The following is a 23612-nucleotide window of genomic DNA, read 5'->3' as shown; positions in this document are numbered from 1 at the left end:
CTAACTTGCCTTCAAGAGCCTACCAAGCGTTTATTTTTCATTATCCTTCCATACATTCCATCCAGAAACTATAAATGCTACGTAGCATTTGCGAAGTCTTTAAGGTGGTACTTTTGTCGTGTAAGTTAGCAGAACAGCCACGTTTAGAGCGATAACCACCACACAAGCCCACGAAAATGAACAATGGCGGCGATATTCCGTACATCCATTTACTTTAAGTACCCTCTTTACAAGGAATTTCATTATGCGAGAGTAAAAAATATAGAAATGTAAATATCATTCAAATGTAGGCAAACTGTTGATAAAGTGAGCGCAATGAACGGAGTAAGCTATTTGATATTGATTGAAGACATTACCTATTCCACAACTAGTTTAAGGAATTTTAAAGAGTACCTAGGTAATCCAACAAAGGCAAATATAATAAGATCAGGAGTCCAAAATCTCATAATTTTTTAATTTAGCTTTATTGTGCTTGAGCATAATTAAGGTTGTCAATTTTTACCTCGTAGCGAAAAATAGGAAGCCATCAACTATGAGAATTTGACATTAACGATTGGAGGGGTGGAAATACGCTTTTGAATGGAAAAAAGTTAATGATGTAAGGTGATTGAACGCAGCCTAAATGATAAATATAGAATACTCGGCTCAAACAGAGACATAACTCCGTTTACGACACCAAACCACCGGAAACCAGTAAATGAGATCATTTCAAGTTCGGCGCAAATTGCAGCCTTTCGAAAGGATAGAATATTTCTCGAGGAATAATAGTAGAGGAGAATTCGTGACACTCGTTCATAACGAATGCGTGCAACATCACGACAACAGGAAGCGCAGCCACCACGTGCCCTTGAGGAGGTCACAATTTCAACTGGGGTAGGCATATAATGATCAAATGAATCGCGACTCTAAAGGAAGTACTTACGTAAGGGCATTCACTCTCTGAAGGAAATTATATTCTTTAAGGGGAAATATTCTAGACGTCGATTCTTCAGGGAGACCACTGGGATGAGGAGCACTAAAGTCATTTAGAATTCAATAACACTCTTCGAAAAAATTTGCATCGATAACACAATGAAGTCTCGGGCGCCATTTTGATGAACATGATTTTTATGGCATTTATGAAGACCTATTTTAAGATACCCACAGGTACACGATTAAGAATCACCTACCGATATTCAGCACCGGTGTATTAGCACTTCACCTAATGGTAAAAAGGCAATACAAAATTCTACAGGAATGAAATATTAATTTCTTGTCCCGCTCTCAATTTTTCCCTTGATGTTCAATTCACAGCTAAAGATAATATCAGCAATTTGTCTTTAAGAAGCGTAAGTTTATCTTCCACGCTAATGAATTCGTGCTGTGTACAATCATAAATATTTTATTTATGAGTTAAACAATTAATTTTTGAATTATAAAAATGATTTAACATCATCAGTGGTTAATTTACCGAAGCCTCAATTTGGCAGATAGAGGAAGTAGATTGTCGGTTATTACGCAAGGCTAGAAACGATTACAATAATTCATAATAACTTACAGATATAAAAATGGGCTACAAAAAGTTCCGTATCATTTAGCTTATCGTTTTAAAGGCAGGTACTCCTAACATGCCCATCGCCGAAAAAAACATCAAACATTGAGAGGAATTTTGACATGCTTGGGTAACTACTTTAGGAAGATAAAAAAAACCATTCGGGTCGATAACAAGGAAGTCCGGACTTCACGTGATTAAATTATCGCCAACATGGCACATCCATTGAAAGGCATTTTGAGAAGTCAAGGGGACGGGTTATGCACAAACCGGCAACCCCCAAAATACATTCAACTCTAAACATCTTCTTTACTGTTTAGGGGAAAAGTTACTTGTAATATTAAGATACAAATACCAGCCATCATTGGGAAAAATATTTTTTTAATTTTTTACAGAAAGGATAAAAATGGAAATAAAAACATCGCTATCAGCTATAGCAGTCAACCAATCAACTATCAAAGGTAGCCTATATAACAAATGAGCGCACCAAGAAAATAAAAAAATGAGTCTTAAGCAAATGAAAAGTTGGATAAAAATCATAAAGTAGATACCTTACTTTCAAAAGATGTCATCTAGTAACTGAGCTAGTAACAATATCATATCATACCCAAGTACAGTTTCACGCACTGAAGGGATAAACTATTAAAGAGGCACTTTTAAAATCCTTCTAATGAGAGAAAATTAAAGCAAACACGCACCATTGATAATAAGTACGTAGCTTCATAAGCCCGACAGCGAGGACGAAACCAAGGTAGACTGGAATGAACGGCGTATGCCCACCAATTTTATCCCTCACATGACCTCATTCTTATTGACATCATGAGGTGATTTTCCACGCATAAGTATCCACTGCAAAGAAAACTCTGGCGGATAGTGGTGCAAATTAATGCAAAATTAACATGCATACTGATGCGGAAATAAATCGTAGAATAAAAAAATCGCACAATAAATCAAATTAAATCTAATGGATGACATCGCCGAAGCATATCAATGTTTTTTTTCTAAAAGACTGGCCGACGGGATGAAAGATATCCAAATTATTCACACCAAAAAATAAAGAATTTCGTTTTGAAAGCATGTTATCAGTCAATCCATGACGTCAGAATTGGAGTTCAATGAATACCAGGATTGCTGTGGATATTTGGATGCCAAAAAAAAGTTCGCATTTACGGATAACCCAGGAAAACCATAAAATGCCATAAATTGGTGAAATTAAGACGCCTATGGCTGATTCGCTGATTATTAATAAAATCGATTAAAATCTCATAAAGACAGCTGCTCACTTTAAAATTACTCACTGACTGAGATTACAACTCAATGTCGGTGCTAAGAAAAAACGAAGATTTGATTAGGGAATATCTACTTCAAGTGGCATTGTCCAACTAGCAGAAAAACATGCTTGCATTTTTATAGCACAACCACATTGACCTTTAAAATATTAAAGTAAAACGATTTCAATATAGTGTGTGACTGATGATGATTCTTCAGCTTCTAGGTACATAGTCAGCAGCACATAAATTCTAGAAACAATAGCAAAAGTATGATGGATAATAATGGATGAGGCGATAATTTCGAAAGTGATATGGGCTTGCAGAAGGTATTCGCCCAAAAAAATGCAATTTCGGTAGTCAGTAGTCGGAAAGTCGGTAATAAAATGATATTGACAATTAATAAAATGATGACAGAAAGCCAAAAGGTTATTACTGGGCAGTACGCAACTCTGTATATACTTCGATTCAAAAAAATGTTTTTAGAGGCCAATATATTTTTAGCCCTGTAAACTTGCTACGCTCACAAGGATATTATGGTACTGGTAGGCCTAAAGCCATTTAAGGCCAATCACAACATACTCACCATATTCATATACACGCTAAAGTTGATATTTTAGATTAATGACGGAATTTATTTCAGAAAATTTATTTAGCAATCATCATAAAAAAATAAAAGGTCATCTCTCGCAAATTATCTCCACCAATTTTGTAAATCATTCCATAAATTCGTACAAGCGCTTATGAATATTCAAAAACATATATCACCATAATTCATCACTTCGAACGTCTTCCTCCCGTGGACCGCTATTCCATCCTATTAGCAGCAAATCCTTCAATACTTAAACTTTCTTTAAATTTCCATAAATTTGGAATTAAATTGGCGAATGAGCCTCAAAATATGTTGGCATATCATTTAGCCACCTGAATTGCTACATTAAATAATTTCTTCCACATCCTTTTAATTGCATCTGCTATTCGATGCATCCAACATTGCATAGATTAGGAGGATAAAGAAAGATTGGCATATACGTGAATTTCAGCGAGTAAAAACTTCTTTTTCGCTTCAAAAATACCGTTAATGAATAGCTCGCATTCATAAAATATAGAAAATAAGACCCTCAGCGAAATCAGGCATCTGTATGAGTAAATCAGCTCACTCCAGCTAATACTTTTACAATGTTTCCGTATGTATAACCTACTCAGAAGAGAGGTAAATAAGCGCAGGTCGCAAAATAAATAAAAACATTCGGACTTCGTCGTCGTTGGCATTCTGCCAAGGGAATATTCACAGGAATGGCGTTTTCTAGCCCGAGGCACTGCATGGGAGAGCAGAAAAAGGATTGGGCGCACGTGAGAACCTCATTTCGAATTGCCAGCCGATGCATGGACAATTTTTAATGAAACTACTTGCTTCCCCCGAGGCTATTCATAAGCCTTACGGGAACGACACACGAATATATACTTGCTCCATTTATCCTTGTACGTCACGGGCAAGCTGGTTGACAGAATAATGGATCGCCGTTTCTGGTCGCCAATAGACCATTTACTTTCCGAAAATTAAATTAATCCCAAGAACGTAACGTTTTTAATCTTGGAGCATTGCGAGAACTTTTTTAAATATGATTAATTGAAAATCCATTCTCTAAACAGTTAACATCATGGATAAAAAACGATGAGCTTTTTCACTCCTTATCAAACTCAAGGATCAAATTAATTGCAATAGGCAATCAAAATAACCAACATTTCTGCCAGTTTGAATAAATGTAGAAATCATGTACCAACGATTTAATTATTCAGGTGGGTTGAGAATCTCAATGATGCCACAAGACGGCGAAATACCTCAGGAATAAAGGTGGTGAAAGATCATTAAACATGTTTAAATACGAATATATTACACTTCCACGAAGATTTAATGGCAGGCTAAACTTCATAGCGAATTCAAATTCTACTTGGTAGTTGGGAAGGTAAAAAATCATTTTTGATACCACACGTTTATATCATTTGCAAGCTAATCAGGGATCGTCCATTACCTAAAGATATAGAGCAATCACATAAACACGACATGACAGTACACCACATGCTGGTGAATGAGTTGAGGAGAAAGAAAGCGATAATTTTTTTGCTCGCGAGCTTGAAACCCATCTGCAATCCTCAAACTCACTTTTATCGTATGCATGTAAAAGTTTTTGCTCTCTTTTTTCTACGAGTAAACAGGAAGTAAGCGACGTTCCATGCCCTCGGGGTGCTCCCCCTCCCGAAGTTAGAACCTTATTTTCACCTCCATGGACGGGGTGAGGACACCCATTCCCATATTGGTAGCTTACACAGAGGTTTGCCGAGCTTCGAGGGTGATTTCTTTATACAGGATTCACCAGGTCTTAATAGCAAAGCCTTAAGACTAGTTTTGACACCCTCTCGGACCTTACAAGGCTTCGTTCGCGTCGACCCGACAGAAAAGACACATTCTCGACGAAACTCGTCCGACGGTACATGAGACTACAGAGTCATAACCTCACACCCGCCGCGAGGGGGTTGCGCAACCTTGACTCCCCCACACGAGTAAGAAATAAAGAAGAGCTTCGCAGAGCGGCGGATAAGAAAGTCCCTCGTAGGGAGGCGTGCACACAACGCGGGGCATTCACGCTCGAAATCAGGTGCGCTCACTGGCGTCGGAGAACTTGAGAGGCGAATGTGACCGGTCAATTAGCGCAAGCCCCCTCCCCCGCACGAGAAATCTCTGCACACCCATCTCTACACAGGAAACCACTCGGGAGGATATGTACGGCCGTGCTTTGGTCGCAGACACATGTGCCCGAGTGTGCCTCTTGCCGTGCACATTACGATTCGGCGCCAGTTATCTTACTCGTTACGGAGGCTACGACGAAGTACGAATGTGGTTTTCGAGAGAGTTTAAAATTTGTCCTTCAAATTTAACGAAGACAGTTGCTGTTTCAAGAGAATAAATTTAGAAGCCATTTACGGATAATTTAATTATTCAGGTGGTTTTTAACACTCGGTAATATACGGCAATTTGATGTTATACATTATTAATCATAACGATGCCTCATGATGGCGAAATGTCACGGAAACATTAGAAATATGTTCAAATACGAATATATTAAGCTTCTACGAAGAGTAAATTGCAGCAAAAACTCCATCGCGAATTCAAATTCTATATGGTACTTGGGAGGGTAATTATTCATTATTGATTACTCACGTTTAAATCAATTTCAAGTGCGCCTCTTAAAAACCACATTACGATTCGGCGCTGGTTATCTTACTCGTTAAGAAGGCTCCAACGAGAGACAAACGTAGTTTCCGATAAAATTTCAAAACGTGTCCCTCAAATTTTTCGAAGACAGTTGTTGTTTAAAGAGAATAAATGTAGAAATCGTCTAAGAACAATTAAATTATTCGGGTGGGTTGATAATCCTAATGATGCCTCAATATGGCGGAATGCCACAGGAACAATATACAAACATGTGGAAAATCCTGAAATATGTTCAAATACGAATGTAACACACTACCACGAAGAGTTAATTGCATCCGAAAGTCCATAGAAAATTCAAATTCTATTTGGTTTTTGGGAAGGTAAAAATCATTTTTTTGATAACTCACGTTTGAGATAAATATCTGCCTTCTAAAGATATATTTTGGGAAATTGCTTATAAAACTTCTCGAATAACAGCATAGACATCTCCATCTTCCGCGATCGACCTTGAACACCTATCCAAACCAACCTCGGGTAGAATCACTGTGAGAGAGATTTAGCTAAAGCGTGGGAGGTTATTTTCTTTGAAATTTCTATCTCTCTGAAGTCACATATGGCAGTGTTTGCTTGTATATTCATTAAAAAATATATAGATTGACATCAGAGCAAAAACGCCGTCGTGAAAATAGCGAATGTGGCATAAACCCAACGAAAAAAATTAATTGAAGGCACTCATAACGATCATGGACAACATTTGAGTTATTACAAAATTACAGATGAATATAAAATTGAAATAATTAAGGTGAATGACAATGGGACTTCCGTACGCCAATATAGACGGAAAAGCGACTCTCTAGAAAAATAATTATATTCCAAAACGCCCACTATCGAGTATATAGTCGAGACGTCCAGGTGGGAGAGGCCCATCCTGACCTCCGAGGCAATTAGTAAACAAAAAGAATATATACTGAAAAGAGCAATCACACGTACACTGGCTCCCCGATGGCGCGACACTATCCTATTTCTCCACTGAAAGACTGTGAGGCAAAAGCAAATCTGAGTGTCTAAGGGGTAAGGTATACTTCGACCGCACATTGAGATGTCAGTTTAATGTGTTTTGACGGAAAAGGTCTCCACATAATTACTCTCAACAGCTTGAGCTATTTCAGGTGAAATATCACGCTTAACTCCTGTGGAGGATATAGAGCCAATGTTTTCGTTGAATTCCCAAGCCAGAAGCGGCTCAACAGAACAATGACACGACGGGGAACATTTATTTCATGTTGATTAACTTCATGCATGTTGAATATTCAGATAGACATTAGATTTCGTAGATTTTAGAGATGGGGCTTGGATTTGAATATTCTTCATCGGATAACCAGGGGCGTGGATGATCAACACCTACTCCTAAGGGAGTCTTTTAATGAATTTTGAGAGATGATTCGATATTGACTAGATTGAAATAGAGAATTCACGGGGAGGAAAATTTTAATTATTCATAACATAACGATTAAAATTTTTTTTTATTGTACTCAGCATTGGTAATACGTAATCCATGATAGAACGATTCGATTTCAATTTAAAAATATTTGGATTTGATCAATTTGTGGATTAGATAATTCCTCACTATTAGGAACCTAAACTCTACTTTCGGATTTTTTCCACACCGATCTAAATTTATTTCCAGTTACAATCCCTTAATCGTACAAAAAAGTTATATCATCTATTTCGCTGTATTTCTTTCATTATCACTCCTCCGCTGCAGAAGAGCAATAATTATAATTTGTAATAAAGTAATAGTCCGTGGAGCGGATCCTGAGATAAAAATTTGAAATGCTCCTTAAGTAATATCTCTTTGAGGCAAGAAAATGATCCTTTTAGAAATGAGGATGCTGAGAAAATTACCTCTTAAGAAATTACACGAATAAATATTTTAGAAAAATAATATCATCAACTCTATATTTATTAGTAGCCACCCTTGGTTCTACCAACCAACTTAATGCGACGAATGCACAACGGTATCACATAAAATCACAATGAGATGCTGGATTTTAAATGGGTTGCATTGAGCTATAACCGTTCATGAAATACTCTATTTTTATTCACAAAACCGTGCATGATAAACAGAGGATAAATGGCATTCATAGCCATCCTTTTCAATTTTTCAAAATGATGTATCGCAAATTAGTTTATTTTTTTCGGTTTCATAGTATTGCCGTCAATACAGGGTGGAGAAAAATTGCATAACGATATTTCTACCCTGGATAGCTGATGCCAGAGGGATCCAGAATTACTGATGATTTTTGGGTCGAAAACGCACCATTTTTAAACTACAGAAACTTTAAGCCAAGCGCTCCGCTTGGCCGCGAGCTTTCCCTGATGCTGGATGCCTTGGAGTCATCGCGATCTTTGGCAGGCAAATCATTCGAAGTCATGAGTCATGGATTAAAAATTAATTATTTCAATGACAGTTTTTTACGATACAAAGATTATGCACCCTTCGACAGGTAAAATCAACTGATAATTTCAGCCATAATTCGAAACGCATTCATACGGAAAATGCGAGTCATCTCGCTAGAAAAGATATAAGAGCAAAATAAAACCCCTAATGAAACAATAAGCGATATCAGTTTAAAAAATTAGACTCGTCCACGAGTTCTCTCCTTTTTCTGTTTGCGAGCAAATAAAGAAAGCCCACCATCCACAAATGAGCCCTATTCAGCAACTTAAAAGACGTGACTGTCTCACAAGGAAAAAAACTCAGCAGTAAAACGCGCCTCCCCAAAGTTAAAAGATAAAAAGAAACAGGCATTCAGTATGATCAAGGTGCCGTAAAAGAGATTGGCCTTAATTACCGCAACCGCAGCAATTTCATGAGACGTTTACAGAAGGTTCCAACGCCGTGACAAAAAACAATTGAAAGAGGTATCACCTTCTTTCTCAGGAACTGCTGATACGTAAATACTAGTTTATTATCCCCAATGACGCATTGTACCAGGCTGGAAGAAAAGAAAGCGAGCGCCGAAGTAGCCCTGCGATTCTCACATGAATTCGCTCCCAGACGCGTACGAATGGAGACTGGTGTGTATGCACAACTAAAAATTAACGGCCATTTGATACACATTAAACGGATCGTAAATATGATTGCAGAATTGAGTGGCATAAACCATTCATCACGGACTGATTCACAAAAAAGGAGAGATTTATGCAAAGTTGAGGCAATTAATCGCGCATTATTTTACGACTACGATCATGCGATTGCAATTACATTCTCGATATGTACCAAAATAGGCATTTATACCTATAGTTATCAAAACGAGTTGTACGGCAGTATTCAGTGATTCGGGGCTTCATTTGCATGAATTATTCATTAATTGTCAATTTTAAGAGCAATTTGACGAATGACCTTGAATTTAACTCTTTTTTTCGTGCGTTAATAACTGATCGAATACATCAGTCCGACCTCGATGGCGGAGGGGTGAAGTCCTTGCTTGCCTCACAAGAGGTTACGGGTTCGTATCCCGCCTGGGTAGGTTATGTCAAAAAACGATATGGTACTGTTTTCGGTGGTGCAGGAATAAATAAATGAATAAATCACAACATGATATTGGATGGTGTTAGCTACATGCTACATACCCACAATTATAACGTTTATAATCCCCTGGAGAGCAGCAGCAGCAGCAGAGAGAGACATTTCACTGCAAGCGCGGTAGCATTTAATTTAACGGCTGTAGTACTGCGATGTGGAAGGCAAGGGGAAACCACCGCATTATTATCCCGATGAGTCGCAGCTACTCCAACTCTAAATAATCTGACTCTCTATCAGTGGCGCCGACTCCTCGGGGCCTGAGGGGGGCCGAGCCCCCTTAAAAATTCGTTATGGGTGTGAGGAAAAAATGTGTCAGGATTGTCGATTTTCCCGGAGTGTCCAGAAATCGATATTCGAGTAATCATGGTTCTAATGTTGATCATATGACTCTCCTAAAATGCTTAAAAAACTTAAAACTCAATATTTATAAAATTTTCCGGGGCAAGATCCCCGGTTTGGGACCCCCAATATTTTTTGTAAGTCGGCATCCCTGCTCTCTATGGAAGCGAGGCTTGGACGCTGACAGCAGCAGAGAAGTCAAGGGTGGAAGCATTCGAAATATGATGCAACCGAAGAATGATGAAGATTAAATGGATCGACCGTATAAGCAACGAGGAAGTGCTAAAAAGAGTGGGAGAAAAGAGGAGTCTCTTAAAAACCTTAAGGAGAAGACAACTTAGTTGGCCATATTTTGAGGCATGATGGCCTGATGAAGACAATCGTTGAAGGGCAGGTGGAAGGAAAGAAGGGCGAGGAACGGCCCCGAATGAGTTACGCAGGACAGGTTACGAAAGGATGTAGAAGAGAAGAAATGCGTCGCTATGAAAAGGTTAGCGGATATTAGAGAGGAATGGAGAGCTGCGTCAAACCAATCTTAGGATTGTTGACTAACGATGATGATCATAGCAACACAGAAATCCTTGGAAATTTTATCGAAAAAAATAATTGCATCGAATCCTAAAATCAAATAAGTACCTACAAATGACGCTCAATAGAAGTCCATATAGTTATGCCAAAATAATTAAATGGAAATCCAAAATGATCCAAGATTGAGGGTATCCACTTACATATTCAAGGATGCAATTCATGCGCAACTTAAAAATTTCCCGAGACTCCAAGGGTGTCTCCCTCGAGTATGAATTGCAACGGAGCATCATGACATCGAGTAGACTTAACCATTTCCCCAACCACGAACAAAATTTCAAAACGATCAATAACGCACTCCCAGTGGGTCGAAGCGCCCGTTTTGAAATCGAACGACCGAGAGAGAGAGAGTAAAGGGGGACTCTATGGGGAGTGGCGAAGACTGTACGCCAGACGCGGTGGATTCGATGCCAGGCAATGTCGGAAGGGGAAAGAGATTCCACCGCCGTCGGTCGGGCTACATGAAAGGGTAAGAGATTGCGGCGCGAATGAAAATGCACGGGAACGCCATTGGACGGGAGAGGGGGACGCTGAGTGCGGGGGCCCTCAACCACTTCAGCTAACCCCACCGACACTTCGAGGGGGGAGGAAAAGATCGGCATACGTGTATATTGAAAGGGTTTAGGCAAGAAGGGAAGTAGATCCCCTGTTTCCAGCCATAATATGTCATTTAAAAATTCACTCGGAGATGCAGACCGATGGTTGGTTTGGTTAGGTGATGGTAGAGCTCACCCCGGACTAGGACACAGGCAATGATATAAAATCGTTTTGAAAAATAATGTACACACAATAGCGAATTTAATATCACATTCAAAACTTATATACACCAATTTTCGTATCTGGAAAAGGAAATTGAAAGAGGAATAAAAATTTACCTTTCGTGTAGAAGAGCATGACTGTAGACGACTAGTAGAAATTCAGAACAAAAGATGAATGGCACAGAACAGAGGGCGATAAGAGAAGGCTACGTGAGGAAATGAGGGCAAGCCAGTGTAATTGAAAAAAGAAGATTTAAATAGGAGTTGGGGGTGCTAAAAATCGTTAATGAAGTGAGGATGCTGACTAAGCGGGTAGGTACGGATGCGAATGACAATGGACTCCACACGTTGGGCCATTACGAAGGAGGAAAGAGTGCACCTCCCAAAGACGGAAATTAAGAAAATTCGAAACCTCACGGTTTTGTTTTGGTTTAAACTACAGCCTTCTAATCTTATCAAATTGATATTTAATTGATAAATGTTACTTTCTTTACTAATTACATTTGGCTATTTATTATGCACCTACTACATAATAAAATGAATGAATTTCAAAGTAATGGATTGGTTTTATTTGAAGATGGCAAGTATGGTTTCTAATTTTTAATGATATTTTAGCTATTTATCTTTTCATGGTACATTATTTACATTTATATACTAGTTGAACATATTTTCTTCCAAACATAAAATATGTATTTTAGAGCAATGTTTTTAAAAGCTGACTGTCTTTAATACCAAGCAGGCATCTCCGCATAAGTCTCAAGATTAGAAGGAGCAGGTAGTTCATGTAAATGAAAAATTAATAAAATATAAGAATTGTAAGAGTATATGAACTGTAACACAACGCTAATCTATAATCCGTGAATTACAAAATAAATATTTTCTTTGCTAAGATAAGTCCTGTTGTAAATACTGATTGTTTAAACTCCCGATGTAAAAGTCACATTGTGCTGTTTTCGGGGGTAAATGAGATAACTAAATAAACAAATAATATACGAAATACATAAAAACCGACGAAAACAGACATCAAAACCAGTTCCATAGTAACTATGAAAAAATCATTCTTAATGGATTGTGAAATATCGGAGGCTAATCATTTTTCTATAATCAATGCATTTGGAGGCAGGTTCGATAACACGAAACGGAATCCAATATTAGCCGTCATTGGTGAAAAATGAGTCGAAAATCGATGATGCAGAGTTATTTTTCTCTATACTGCTGGGGCTGAGCATTCCATCATCCACATAAATCAAGGAATAGCACTGACCTTTAGCCACTGGGTACAATTGAACCTCTAGAGTATTCCTAATCCTAAGGCGTATCCCTTCGCTGCAACAGAATCCTCCTGGATTCACGTGGATAGTACTTTATTGATTTTCCCCAGTGACCCATTTTGAAAATAGTTCGACGGAGATAGCCAAATATAGGGCAGGTAGACTTAACTGATGTACCAACATGCGTATGATGCGCTTAGAAAATGGTATGGTTATTACTTATTGTAATATTAAAGTCACAAGTATCTAGAAGCTTCTACAGGTAAAAACTTCTACTAAAATATTATACAATTCTAAATATAAAAATGCTGATTATCGAATTCAAAACTGAAATTATTAGGGAAATTCGGTCATATTGTTCTGGGGCACGAAATAAAAATAAAATGATATCATTCCAAAAAGAGTAACGTTTCGTCCCAACAGCGTATTTCAGAGATATATAGAGAGCAAAATCAGAGAGGAATTTGGTAAAAAGGGAATTATAGGTTCCTTTTTACCAAATTCCTCTCTGGCTTTTTCCTAGGCTTCTTTTCCACGCTCACTTGCCATGTGTTTCACTCGCTCCTTCGGCCATTTCCACATATCTGAAGCAACGTTTGTAATTATAAGAGTGCGGAAGAGAAGAAAAATGCTGTCCTTCTGCAACACACTGATTAATGAATATAGAAATAGCTTTATCTGCCACTCTTAACATCTGTACGAAAATCTAAGAGAATAAGCAATATTAAATATTGCGTTAAATGTTACACATAAAAAACAAAGGTATGTCTCTAAAGAAAATTGTTGGAAATTTAGCAATAAGTGAATGATAACTAAAACTAATGACTGCGGCAGATATAGCAAAGCGCACGGACAAATATTTCACAATTTTTGTTTCCGAAAAAAAATTCCACAAGCGTGAGAAGCATTTTCAAGAAAAATATGATTTTTTTCGACGAATTATCGATTGTGATTAACAAAAAACGTTCCAGAAGAGAGCAATACAATTACTAAATTTCTTCAAAAAATACTAAACTTTCATGCACGTGTACGTCAAATCTCGAAAAAAATACCAAAACAGGATGTATTCTTTCGGAGAAATAATGCAATGAGAATCTGAATTACCTTATGAATTTTATGACCGTATGAAACCACATAAATATTTTACACTCAGCAATATTCCAAACACTCGCTAATTCGCATCGTAATTAGTCACATTTTCACTCCTAGAACAATATGAACATTGATACTTGAAAACACCAATCATCTACTAGACCGTCTGATAGCAGGAGCACACCGTAGCTCGATACTCAGAAAATAATGATATCGAGTATTTTTCTTCTAGAACAATAGCAATATGAAATAACTACTAATGGAATTATTGGTAGAGAAAGTAAGAAATAAACTGATGAAGAGTCTGCGGCGTAGTGAGGCGAGTCATTCATTCATCTACATCCTTATATAGAGGGTAAAGAGTGTGAATACACTACAGATACTTGAGGAATGAAATGTATGAAGAAGAGAAATAATTGACTTAGTTAGGAAGATGAAATTGGAAGTGCGCAGAAAAATAAGGAAGCTGTGGAATGAGGCAAGAAGAATGCAAGAGGGCGTGGTTGCTATGGCGTAAAAAAGTGTGATTAGGGTTTCAAGGAATCCAAACCCTTCCTTCCGCCCTGAAAATGTTTAGGAGAGTTTGTTTAATTGTACAACCGCCAAATGCCATATTTACGTATACATGTCCCCCTCCGGTTATCATCATGGAAAATGTTTCCGGCAACGACCTCGGTGGTAGGAGCCAAGGCGGGTTATAGGCAGGACTAGGGCGCTTCAGGTTCCTGTAATCACTGAATGAATTGTCTCAGATTTCGTCTAATTACCTTATGGAACTGTAGTGTGCATATAAGTTATGTTGTTTGCAAACTTACCTAGGGAGGTTCAGTCCCAATTTGGTCCAAATAATTTTTACTATTATTATTATAGTATTCTACCGATTACGGTAGGTTTCCATGGAGTACTAAAGAAGTATTCTGGAAGCCTCCCTTTCCTTCCAGCACTGCCTTCTTCTATTAAGGCCTACTCCCTTTCAATCTGTCTAAACATCCTATTCTCTCCCTTCCCCTCCCTCGTTTAACGAACATTCTACCCTCTAACAACGTTTCCAACATCCCCTCCACGCCTTGATCCAAATAATAAATAAAATAAATTAAAAAATTAATGGTGTGCCTTCAGGCGAGGGCCCACCACCACAAAATTAGTGGAACATGGTGAACCCTTCCTCGACAAGCTTTTACAACCACCACTGCTTGGAGTGGGCCACGGGAGCTAATATATGCTAGGGTCAATGATTGAGGGAAGGATGTTAGGAAATTGGGGTAGAGGGATAACGAGAAGTCTCCACGAATATTATGAAGACAACTGTGAGTCATGAAAAATTGGAAGATGATACCGAGATGTCGCGCGAGGGAAACGCCTCCTAAAAAATAATGTGTACCACAAGTCCCAATGGAGTCTCATTTCCTTCACGTAATCAACGGTGAAAGAATCAGGAATCTGGCTTGTAGAAAGAATCATGGCTTGTTATTCCAAAACTTCGATTAGGGAATGGCCTGAAGTAAGTAACGATCTGCGACCCTAGTTATTCTCAAGCTCCGCTATTTAAAACAGAGACACGGAGGATAAAAATAAAGTAAATAGGATACAAAAAATCTTGGGAGCCTATGCCTGCATTGTTACAGGCCGTTACATACAAAATAGGAAGAGACATATACTATTTACAAGCATAAATTTAAAAAAATAATTTAACTATTAGACTATGCGGAAAAAGAAAATTTTAAAAACCATTAAAAAGGAAAATTAAACCATTATTTGGACTATTGTCTAAATACGTCGAATATTAATTTCCTCGATAATATGACAGAGAAAAAACTCACGTACGGTAAGCAAGAAAAGCATTAACACACAGTTCTTAGAGAAAAGCAAAATCTCGATTCGAAGTAGCGGATGTAATTTTGCAAACAACATAACTTCGATGCACGCTACAGTTCCATAAGGTAATCAGACGAAATCTGAGACAATTCACTCAGTGATTTGAGGAACCTTGAAGTGTCAATCGAAGAGGCTTGATTTGCGGTCGTTTGCAGACCACAGTCCGGAAATAATCCATTACGCTGTCCATTGAAGAGATGAACGGTTATGAAACTAACGTACTATATACTGAGCAAAAAATTGATTGACTGGATAGGATAGTCCCGGCAAGAAATCATTAGCAATATTTTAAATGATGCGAGAAAGAATAACGTGGATATAGAATGATGGTCGGATACATCAATCTCGCGTATCTGAAAATTGAAGGCAAGAACTCATATAAAAACATGCTCATCGAAGATGTATGAATCTCGAAGCCAAGAACTCATATAAATACATGATTTTCAACAGATAAGTATAAGGGCATACCTCTGCCATTCATAAGAATTTGGCGTCGTTTATACAATTTACTCATTTTATATCGAACGATGACTATTTTACTCGTTTTAAATGCTCAAAACGACGAGAAGTCTCTCACTTTTACGACCTCTTCTTCCAAAGTAAAGATAATGAGTGCCATAAAAACGATGCGAAGATGAAGGATAAAAACGGCAACTGCACGGAGTGTACGAGTTTTCCATTTTGTGGCTATCGTGTAAATGTTTCGTTCGACGAAAAAATTGTACTCTTCTCTCATATTAAAATGGAAAGGGAAGAAACCGGAACGGTTAAACAATATAGTTTAAACTTTTGTAAATTCCATGCAACTTTTTATTTAGTAAACCTCGATGACACGCGGGTGTTGAAAACGGCCGGGGTTAACCACATAAAAAATTGGATGGAATTCAGAAATTTTAATAAATAAATTAACCCATAAATTCGAAGTCACACTGAGTTGGCTATCAAACTATTGCAGATATACGAATTCGACACTATCCAGCAAAAACATCAGCTCGTTACGAATAATTCTGAACCGATAACTAATCTCACCGACTTCACATCAAGTGGCAATGTGATTCGGATCTCAATTGCTCCCCATCTTCTCCTCTATGCGAAGTGTTCCTCTCGATATAAACTCTTCACCTCATTTATGAGCTTTATCTTTCGCCGCATAGAGGAAGCTCTCCGGCGCTGCCAACCTCCTCCGAATCATGAATGGTAGCCATGGCAACGGATGGAATGCACCGAAAACAAACGAATGATAAGTAAAAATCTCCTGTGCTGAACCCTCGCCGATTCCCTATCCCATCTTGATTGTATCGGTGACTACGCAAACACGACGACCTTAGCCGCCACTAGTCGCGACTAAAACACGCGCGCTAGAAGGTGGCACTCACTCGCTAAAGCACACCTGTTGACGCCGAATAAATGAAGAGCTAGAGCCGTGCGACTCCCTAGGATCTTTCTACCTACCGCGATAGTTTTCGTGCCGTGCTTATCAATAACGTCCTTCGCGACCCATAAAAGAGTCACGATTGAGTGACGACCGGAGTAATGGGAAACACCCAACTGCGGCGAAATATCGAGCCGAGAGAGAGAGAACTAGTCTATTCTGGGCTGAAATAGGACTTACATCCGCCTTCCACAATTCACGGAAAAAGCTCCGTGGAAACGTATAGAACAGAGATGAATAAAACTACGGGGAAAGAGGAGAGGAGCGAAATCCATTATTTGGTTTTTTGCTTGAGTTGAAAAACTTTAATTCCAGGAACAAAGGAAAATAAAATTCAATATATGATTGAGCCCATTGACTTCTAAACCTTAAGATCCAGGTTTGAGGAGATGGAAGTGTTTCCATGAGGAGTGATACTGACCCCAAGAACTCCATGGAGATCGTGCAAGATCCACCGTAGTTCTGAGAAACTCATGGTGTCATTATTGTCATAAACTTATGTACAGTAACATTACCGACGGTGAATCCACCCTTTTTCAGCTCCTCGAGACCCCCTAGTCCTCATCAAAGGCAGCTGGTATTCCTTATTTTCCACAACAACTGCAGTTACTGAAAATCTCCGGCATAAGTAAATCCACTCAATGAAACACAAAATGCCTCAAATATTGAAAACTAGAAACTCGTCGAGGCTACAGTTCTCCTAGCTATTTACCACGACGAACTCACACCTGCAATGCTTTGAAAGACAAAAATAGTATCATACAAATGGAATCTCCATAGCGGTAAATCCGATATTCCGTGACATCGCACACTTCGCTGGCGTTTGTAGGAAATTTATTTCTAGAAAATGGAAAACGTTTCACAAAAATATCACCACGCTAAAACTGTATATGAGCTTAAACTACTCTTCGTTTCGTTTCGACCAGATACTAAATAAAGTAGACCGCAATATGCTCCTAGCATTAATAAGCTCCCATTCCTGTCCTATTGGACCGTATGGAAAATAATGTTTGGAATAAATTAAGGAAAGTATACCAGAATTATTGCTACAGAAAAACCCTTGTCAGTAAATTTACAGCAATAACTGCAATCTTTCGTACACCACACCTACGGATGTAAATACGAATGATCCCTCCTCTGTATTGTTTCAGCTCACGACTTCCTAACTTACGAGAAACGCCGTACACCTACAGTGCAACGAATGCTGAGCATACGTTTGTGGCACTTATGATGGGCGGTGATGATCATAGGGAAGTGAGGCGACCGCACGAACCTGCGATCAGGCAAAGCGGTGGGAAAACACGGACGTAAACACACGTGAGCCAGGTGATACACACGGCAGCATATAAAAAATAAATAAAGCCCCGGTCAACAGGGTTGGGGGCAGAGGGTGGAAAGGAAGGGGGTGGGGTGCACGTGAGAGCCAGAGACAGGACGTAATAACGCGCGCATGCGCCCTGGTTCCCGCGCCTTGCCGCCTTCAGACTCACCTCCTTGTCCCGGCTTCCCACCAAGGTGTTCCTCTTCGGTGGTGCGGACCCGGGAAGCAACACCAGGAGGGCCAAAACACCACCAGGGGGGTCCGTGAACTCCTCCACCACGGCGAAGAACAAACACTTGGTAGGAAAGGATCCAGTCCACGTCCTACCTCACCGGTAACCCTGGGAGGAAACGCCGAACCAAAGCGAGAAGCCCCCACGAGAGACGCCAGGGGCCGACTGAGCCGCGAACCTGGTAACGGACTGCACCTCTCGTGAGGATGCAGGGATGCGGGGAAGTGTGGCTATCGATTCCTCCCGCTCTCTCTTGCCGCTTCCACCGGGGGCCGGCGCGGCTTCCCCAGCCGGCTTCTCCTCGTGGTGGTTGCCCAATGCGCACCGCACCCGCGCAACACACTCCGGGGGGCGGACAGGAGGGGAGCCGAGATCGGTGGCCGGAGCGGGGTGGATGGCAGGGGGTACCTACTCCTGCTCGGGCAATGCTACCGTGCAACTGTAACGAACACTCATCGACCAAGCAGTCTTACGAGTAGCGAGTGCGGGGGTTCAGAGAGGAGGGGGGTTGCTACCCACCGCTGCGTTGTCACCACTTCCAAACACCGGGCAAAGAGTAAGCGATCCCTCCTGTGACCCTCTCCACAGTTTTATTTTTCTTTTACCCCCGCACGGGCCGGTGATTAAAGGGAAACTCGCAACCGTGACGAATACCCATTCACCCGCACAACCCTGTAACTCTTCCGAGGAAATTTCCCGAACACGGGGTCTTGAATTTCCGGCAAAACAGTCGGCGTCGCTAAGGTAGGTACTGCCGTGCATGGGGTCTAAAGTCTCGTACCTTCGGACACTCCAAGAATATGAGTTACCGGTGTTGACGGCGTGGTGTGAAGCCGGGGTGCGTCGCAAAAGTAAGCAGTGCAGGTGTGTAGGGAGTCCTCTGGGTCGGAGAAGCACGGAGGTGGAGTGAGTGGGGCGAGAGAAGGTTCTGGAGGAGCGGAAGAAGGGGCAGTGTCGCGGAAAATGCTGAAGCGTTCGATGGAATGAAGGAACGGAAGGGGAAGAGGACACATCACTCGCGTCATGTCACGGGACAAAAGCTCTCGATCTGAAACGGACACAACCGGGTTAAGAGGATGCATCACTTCCTGTCGACCGGGCCTTTCTTCATGACCCATTACTCGTCCAAAACTTAAGCTTTCCTTTACGAATTTCAAGGATATAAAAGTAGACTCTAGGTTTACGCTAAAAACCCTGAAAATGTTAATGTGATGCCTTCAGTTTTAAAAACAAGTAATACGTGACCACAAAAGATAAAATACGACCTGTCGAAAAAGTGCGAAATTAAAGAAGAATAAAAAACGGTATTCGGTTAAATTCCGGGAAACACTTCTAATTTAACGTCAAAATTAGCGCTCCAGTACTTCCCACACATTAAATTGTTAACATGTACTGTTCCAACAACATAATTATGAATTTCATTTTTCGTTTACTTCCATTTCCTCCAGATTATTTGGTCTCAACTGGAATTCTGCCCTCTCACGTATACCATGAACCAAGTATTTTATAGTTAAAAGTGAAGTACTTTGTGTAATGGGCTCTAAGAAACCAACGATTACTGCTTCAGACAATAACTTCCATCAAGAAACGAAAATATTTGTAGATGTCATTATCGTGAACATTATTCATCCACGACCACTGTTCTAAACGATTAGTATTTCCTCGTTATATCGTTATGTTACTTGGAAATTTATTTAAAAGATATAAATATATTTCTACAGGTTTTCGCGATGGGAAAATTTTAGATTGCAGTTCGACTGTAACTTTCTTGCAGACAAAAAAATTATATAAAGTACGATAAATGTAAGATTCTTGATAAAAACAGTATACCTGCGTTAACAGCTCACCCATGTTGAGCTGGTAGCAAATTAATGCCATAATTGAAGGAAAATATGTAAGTCATGTAAATTAAAATAGCACTATATATTAGCAACGGTTGGCCCAATCTGTTCAGAAAATTGTTGACTTAATGAACTCAATTGACTAATCATTTTTCTAGGTATCGCACCATTGCATTTAAAATTTAAGGATGTCCTTTTTATTTAAACGCTATACACGAAAATTCAGAATTGTTTGCTTTGAATCGAACAGCTAGAGCAGGCCTTACTACTTAATACAGGAGAGTAACTTTAGGATGGGCTGTATAATTATCGCTTAAAGGGTCTCCAGAAATCTCTTAAAAAGTTAGAAAAATGGAAAATAATATTTTTGAAAAACGTGAAAGGAAAAGGTAAAAAATGATTTTAAAAAATAAGAAATAAAAAGATATAAAAAAATAAGATGGGCAAAGAAAAATTAAATGAAAGGAAGAAAAAATGAAGATATAAATAATTTGAGGAACCAGAGACGCTACGCTCTTAAATGCGAGGGCAAAATCCTACGGCCGAGTATCACAGCATTATCATAAGGCACTGTAGAGACACGAGGTCTTCCAGGGCTTTACACCAAGCTAAGAAATCAAAGTTGCCGTCGTTACACCAATTAAAATCGAGCAAGAAGCCCGTGTATGCAAGCTGTTCAGATTCAAGATGTACGACAAAAACATCTTAAGACTGCCACTGTAGAGTAATCGCCAGAAACATCTGCATTTTTTATTTCACCCACCGGTGAGAAGTCCGATAGAACTGATCAGGATAATTCATAGGGAATTAAACTTATCATTAGATACTCATCGAAACCCTGGTTTACTGGGGAACAGCTTCCACTCTATACAAATATAAATTCACAATGTCCTTGTTCTATTTCCCGAATCCCTCTTCATCTGACCTACTTATCATTTGATCATCTTGGTGAAGCATTATCTTCTATTTCACCGTCTACCAAACTCATGGTCAATGTATTTTCTCCCAAGTGGAAAGGACCATTCACCAGCTCTTTCCAGTAGAATTGTGCTCCTCAAAGATTTAATAATCCCACGCTAAACGATATCTTTAAAGATATCTTATGTTGATACGCTATTCCATCAATATAACTCACTTCAACTAATTGATTTTTTTTAATTCAGCTCACACTTGAGCACTCTAAGATGTTCCACGTTTGGTCATTATTATCTTATAATCATCTCAAATAAGACTGAGAAAAAAAAGGTACAGTGCGAAATTTGGGAAATATAAGGCAAAATGTATCATTCCATTTATCCTTCAATAATGCCCGCCAAGCGATATAGCGGTTTTGAATTCCATCATAATGACTGCCACGAAAAAGAAAAAAACATTTTAGGCAGAAGCTACCAATTCACGGTAGAGGATAGCATAGCAATTATGAATTCCAATACTGCCAACTAATGTTTTCGAACAATAAAAGCCTACCGCCACTATTTAAATTAATAAGCGACGAATAATTAAAACAGATTCCTGTTTGTCTTATAAACAATGACCATCTTGGTGAAGCATTAACTTCTATTTCACCGTCTACCAAACTCATGATCAATGTATTTTCTCCCAAGCGGAAAGGACCCTTCACCAGCTCTTTCCAGTAGAATTGTGCTCCACAAAGATTTAATAATCCCACGCTAAACGACATCTTTAAAGATATCTGATGTTGATACGCTATTCCATCAATATAACTCACTTCAACTAGCTGATTTCAAGAAATTCAGCTCACACTTGAGCACTCTAATTGTAAGATAAATGCTCCACGTTCAGTCATTATTTTCTTATATCACCAATAAAAATCACTTTTTGGGCGGACAAAGATTCAAAAAAATAATAAAAAACAACCAAATCAGGTCGTCTCTCGCAATGATTCAATTCTTTTGGTGATGAGAACAATCAAAAATATGAGAAAAAGGTTTTGTAGAACTAGTTACAACTTTTTTCTCTTCACTTTTTTAGAGAAATATTGTGGCATCTTCTTAATTGGCCATTCGAGTATTCCTACTGAAACAAAAACTCCAATTAAGTCTATGATGTGCAACCAAATGAGTTAAGGCACAGATAATTTTCAAATTTTACAGAAAAGTGGCATTTATTTCTGAAAATCGCCGTTGAAAAATGGCTTTTTTCCACTCTTTGAATAACAATAAAACTAACGTAATAGTAAAGGATACTTTTCATTGTGAACAAAATCTTTGGGTAAAGTAATATGGACATTGCAAATAACTATGTTTCAGATAGAATTGAAAGGAGTAAGAGAGGGAAAGCCACCTGTGAAATTTAGTCTATCATTCGTTTACATCTCGTTTCCCTCCTATCCCGGCCGAAATAAACTATTTTCCCCGTTACTTTGGCAGCGTGTTGTAGCCCAGAGGATAATCCGAGGGAAGCCTTTCTGGGACAACAAGTCCAATGTCCCCACGGCACGTTTATCTGATTTTTAGAACTTGGGATATTGGGAAACCGCAGGTGGTCGAGAATATGGGAATCAAAATCGAAATTCACAGGGAAGAAGCGGACAATCCCAATCCTATCTCCTAGCAATAAGTGGGTGAGTGAAAGTCCCGTGCCAAGGGCTTTCTGAGGGGAGAGAATACAATGAGATTGCAAAGGTATTCATCCTTACCAACCAAATCTACGATTGCGGTCAAAACATCGAATCGAAATCTTTTGATCTTATTCTTCTCTTTTCAGAGATTTTCTTTCTTAGATATTATCAAACGGTTTTGATTTGAGTCTCAAATTATGTGTGTTATATTCAAAAGTAACCTCAGAATAGGTTATAAAATCAGGTATTACATTTTTCATTACTTTACACTGAAGGGCAATTAGTCTAACATCAATATTTTCCTTATCTCCATTCTTCATGCTATTTACAATAGTAGCTTGATTTTGATGTGGCAAATGATTATTCGTAAAAATAAGCAATAGGGATACATCAGAGTATACTACTGGGGTAAAAGCGCTGGATAGGAGAATCATCATCTCCATGAGAATCATAAAACTCGTCCAAAATTCGCATTTTAATAGAATGGTCAATTGTAAAACAATTATTTACGTACTACAATTACTATACGCTATAGTTTAATTTTTCAGATTTGTCAAATTCTTCCTTAGAAATCTTCTATCTGCGGTCACATACGCTCATGCAGTCACCACAAAGACTCCTTAATATTGCTCCCATATACCACTTGAGAATAAATTAGGCCGCTAACTAGTACACATATATTA

The 23612-nt window shown here is 39.0% G+C and overlaps 1 protein-coding gene across 1 annotated transcript in view; it reads right to left on the bottom strand.

Moving 5' to 3' along the window:
- Nucleotides 1-19363, bottom strand: part of LOC124164140 — a 143583-nt gene extending 124220 nt beyond the window's left edge. The window contains exon 1 of the mRNA XM_046541342.1: nt 18445-19363. The gene's annotated coding sequence lies outside the window, so the exon portion shown is untranslated. The remainder of the gene's footprint in view (nt 1-18444) is intronic.
- Between the last annotated feature and the right edge of the window lie 4249 nt (nt 19364-23612).

This window comes from Ischnura elegans, chromosome 1 (assembly GCF_921293095.1).
Source record: "Ischnura elegans chromosome 1, ioIscEleg1.1, whole genome shotgun sequence".
NCBI lineage: Eukaryota > Metazoa > Arthropoda > Insecta > Odonata > Coenagrionidae > Ischnura > Ischnura elegans.
This window is presented reverse-complemented; position numbering and strand designations above follow the sequence as displayed.